Source organism: Orycteropus afer, unplaced genomic scaffold (assembly GCF_000298275.1).
Source record: "Orycteropus afer afer isolate SDZICR_OR568_19922 unplaced genomic scaffold, OryAfe1.0 scaffold00392, whole genome shotgun sequence".
Lineage (NCBI taxonomy): Eukaryota > Metazoa > Chordata > Mammalia > Tubulidentata > Orycteropodidae > Orycteropus > Orycteropus afer.
Genome location: NW_006921979.1, coordinates 624,310 through 628,792, shown reverse-complemented (window position 1 = coordinate 628,792; position 4,483 = coordinate 624,310). Strand labels below are relative to the sequence as shown.

At 40.3% G+C, this 4,483-nt stretch overlaps 1 pseudogene; it reads right to left on the bottom strand.

Annotated features, from left to right (window-relative positions):
• Nucleotides 1-1,464: 1,464 nt before the first annotated feature.
• On the bottom strand, nucleotides 1,465-2,083 carry LOC103207719 (annotated as a pseudogene).
• Between the last annotated feature and the right edge of the window lie 2,400 nt (nucleotides 2,084-4,483).

The window sequence follows — 4,483 nt, the reverse complement described above, 5'->3', positions numbered from 1 at the left end:
ATGGAAAGGGATCAAAATTGGAGATCCTGGAGAGAGTGGGAGAAAAATATAGACAAAATTAAATAAGAATTCAGGAAAACAATACAAGAACAAACTGACAAAATAAATGAAAAATTAGAAATGATTCAAAATCTACAGATAATGGCTTCTAGTCACCTTTGGGCCTGAAATTGGACTTCTGCCGCTAATTTTCAGCCAAACAATAGATAGGTCTATGAGCTGAACAACTACACCAGGGAGAGGTACTCCTTAGAACAATCAACCATGGAAGATCAGAAGGGCAGCATTAGCACAGGGAGAAAGCTAAGGAGGCAGGAATGCATAGGCAGGAAGGACCTGGGAAAGGGTGACTATACGGAGGAAATGGGAGGAGATTGTGGGGATTGTGATCAGTGTCATAGAACGAAATGTGTATGAACTGTTGAATGTAAATGTAAAATGAATCTTCTTTGTAAATTTTACCCAAATCACAATACAAAGTTAAAAAAGGAAAACATTTTTTTTAATATATACAATTTTATTACAAAATTTTAAAAAACAAAACAAAATGCAACATCCTAAAAACCCCAAAATTTACTACTGATGTTCTGGTTCCCTAGTGCCACTCTGACAAAAATATACCACAAATGGGATGACCTTAACAAACAGGAGTTTATTCTCTTACCATTTGGAAGGCTAGAAGTCTGAGTTCAAAGTGCCAGGCTCCAGGGGCTGAGTGAAAGCCCCTCAACCTTGGCTTCAGCTCTGCCTCTTGCTCATGGCCCACTGAAGCTAGAGGAATCTGTTTACTCAGGCAGCTATTGGCTGCTGAGGCTAACAAGCCCAAGGTCGACAAATAAAATGGCACAGTCTCAATGTTACTAAACCACACAGCAGGCCATTAATTTAAGTCCATTGTAAGTCCCAAAGTCAGTAGAGCATAGCAGGCTGCTGAACATGACACCGCTACGTGCATGGTTCAAGCGTGCCATAAGCTAGAGACCATTCCCCAAGGCTTCTGCTTATATACAGGAAGCATACCACATCCCTAAGGCAGCTACTCAGCTGCTCAAATAGATTCCACCATGGAGTTGATTATCAGTCTCATCATGGGAAATACTACATCCAGCTGCCCAGCCATTCAACCAGGCCCAACCAAGTTGACACACAAATGTAACCACCACAGATACTGATTCCTAGGAGTTTGCTGTGCTACCTTATATAAGTCAAAAAATTAAAGAAGCCATTAAATATTTAGAAACATTCAGAAACTTTAAAGTCTAACTGTATGTAGTAGCCCCTCAAAAAGCTACATCCTGCATTTTTTTAAAAAGTATTTTCTCTACCAAGATTTGTATCAGCTATACAAAAATCTGTACACGTTTTATACTGAAGCTAATACTCAGCTGCACTTGGATTCACATTCTTAGCCTGAGCAATTGCCTGAGCACACACCATACACCACACACTTTACAGGAAAGCCACTCATTCTTCATCCCTATCCTCTTCCTCATCATCTTCATCTTCTTCCTCCTCCTCTTCTGCTTTCTTCTTCTTCTTTGAGCCTGTTGGCCTGCCAGGCCCTTCTTTGCTGCTTCACTTTTGCCCTTGGGATGATATGCAGCAATATCCTTTTCATATTCTCCTTGGGCTTGGCTGCTTTCTGTTCATATGGTTGTTTATCTTTGGCTGATTGTTCAGACCACATTTTACCCAATTTTTTTTTTGCAGTATCTCTAGAGGATAGGCCTGGATGTTCACTTTTGATCTTTGGGTGATGTTCAGAGCAAAACAAGAAGAAGGCAGATGGTGGCCTCTTAGGGGCATTGGGATCTTTGTTCTTTCCTTTCTTATCACCTCGGGGAGGCACATAATATTTCATCTCCCTGTCATAACGAGCTTTGTCACTCTTTGCCATATCTTCCGATTTTGACTTTTCCTTTGCAGACATGGCCTTCCATCTCTCCGAACACTTCTTGGAGAACTCGGGGAAATTGACAGGAGAGTTTGAGTGTTTCTTCTTGTGCTCTTCTTGGCAGGTCTGCAGGAAGAAGGCATACGAGGACGTTTTGCCCTGCGGCTTGTTGGGGTCTCCTTTGCCCATCTTGACAGACAGAGTCTGGTTGGTGCGAGTCCAAGAGCATTGCCTCAGAGTCGCTTCCTTCCAAGGGCTCCTGTATGAACTGGTTTAAAAAGAGAACATTTTGCTGAGAAAAATAAGTCAATCACAAAAGGACAAATGTTTTATAATCCTACTTACATGAAGTATCTAGAATAATCACATGTATAGAGAATTTATAGAAAGACCAGCGCTTATCAGCAGCAACTAGGGGTGGGTGAGAGGGCGGGGAAAGGAGGACTCACTGCTTAGGAGACACTGAGCTTCTGTTAAAGGTGATGGTATAATTTGGGAATGGATAAAGGCAATGATTTAACAACATGAATATAATTAATGTTAATGAACTATACCTGAGAGGATTGTGGAACTGTCCAATATTATGTTACATATACATTTATTACAATTAAAAAATAAATGACCGGAAAAAAAAAAAGAAAGTGCACAATGCTCAAAGCATACATAATTTACTAATTAAGGTAAGCTATTTTCTAGTTCAAAGAAGACTTCTTAAAATAATGTCATGCTCACGGGTGTCTGGGTCAGCTGGAGGTGTTCCACAACAGGTGGCTGCTCCACTTCTAGACATTCTCTAGACATCTTTAATCCTGGGACCAGGGGCAATCTAGAGCATGCCCTTCTTACAGCAAATGACAGAAGCGCAAGAAACCAAGCAAAATCATGCAAGCATATTAAGCTTCTGTTTGTATAATGTCTGTTAATGTTCCATTGGCCAAAGTCAGTCACATAGTCTATCCCAATATCACTGAAGCAGGAAAATAAGCTCTGCTTAATCTAGTGGTTATGACATAGCAAAGGAGTATGGATAAATAGTTAATACAGGGATAAAGTGAAGAATTAAAACAATAATCTAATTTACTATAAGGATCTCACTGAGCTGCAGCATTTACATCCACTCACTCCTATGCTATCTCATGGATTGGTCTAAGATAGGTAACCTATTAGAGTAGTTGGGTTAATGGCTTTAACTTTAAATTACTGCTGCCAGCAACATCTGTAAATCATGCTAAGATTTTCCAGTTTGCCACTAATGTGTCAGAGTTGTGCAGCTTGCTTATGACCTTGGAAATGTATTCTAAGAGCAAGAAGTCAGAGAAAAATTGTTTTATCAAGACCATAAATCTGTTATCACCATTATGTCAGGAATTCAGGTCCTAAGTATGAAGATAATCTCAATTTTGGGACTGATGCAATCTTCTAGGAATAAATAAATGAAACACTTTGGTTGTGGTTCACATTCCCTGAATTTACTTGTAAGGATAAAAAGAACAGAAAATACTGTCATGGGAAAATCTGTTGCTGGACTGTGCAATGTTTTGTTCTGTTCTATATTGGGTCACCATGAGTTGGAATTGACTCAATGGCAGCTAACAAGAACAAGGATAATGCTTTGATACTTTCTCCTATTTATTTATTTCTATCCTGACATACAAATTTACTTGGAGGAGTTCAGTAGTTTGTGAATTTCGATCTCTTGTTGTTATGTTGTTATGTACCATCGAGTTGGACCCGACTCATAGCTATCCCTCCTTGTGTTTCTGAGGCAGTATCACTACAGAAGTAGATTGCCCAACTTTCCTTCCGAGGAGTGGCTGGTGCGTTTGAACCGCCATTCTTCTGGTTAGCAGTCAAGTGCCTTAGGCACTACACTACCAGAGCTCCCTTCAATCTCTTAGAGATCTAAAATTTCATGTACTTCAAGGAGGAATAACGATTGAGAAGAGAGAAAGGTGATATCAGTTCATTAGTGCTTTGCCTCTTGCACCATCTTTTGAACTGGTAGTTATGTATTTAGATACCATATACAATGGTTAAGCATTTGGCTGCTATCTGAAAGGATGGCAATTGAAACTCATGCAAAGGCTCCATGAGAGAAAGATCTAGCAATCTGCTTCTTTAAAGATTACAGCCAAGAAAACCCAATGGGGGAGTTCTACTCTGTCACATGGCAGAGTGATGAGTCAGAATCAACTCCACAGCACCTAACAATAACTGCTCAGATCTAACCCCATGATGATGCCACTATTCTGGAAATTCTGGATATCATTGTAGAATGAACATCTCTGGACCAAGCAATATCTTTGAATATTCCAAAGTTTTGCTCTAGTCTCATTTCCATCTAGGTAATCTTGGTAATATACCACTTCTGCCGATCTAGGTTTTTAGTTTGAACCAGTGCTCAAGTGATTGTTGTTGTTGTTGTTGTTAAGTGCCGTCGAGTTGTTTCCGACTCATAGCGACCCCATGCACAGCAGAACGAAACACTGCCTGATCCCGCGCCAGCCCCACAATCCCTCCTATACTTGAGCCCATCATCGCAGCCACTGTGTCAATCCATTTCATTGAAGGCCTCCCCCTCTTTCGTCG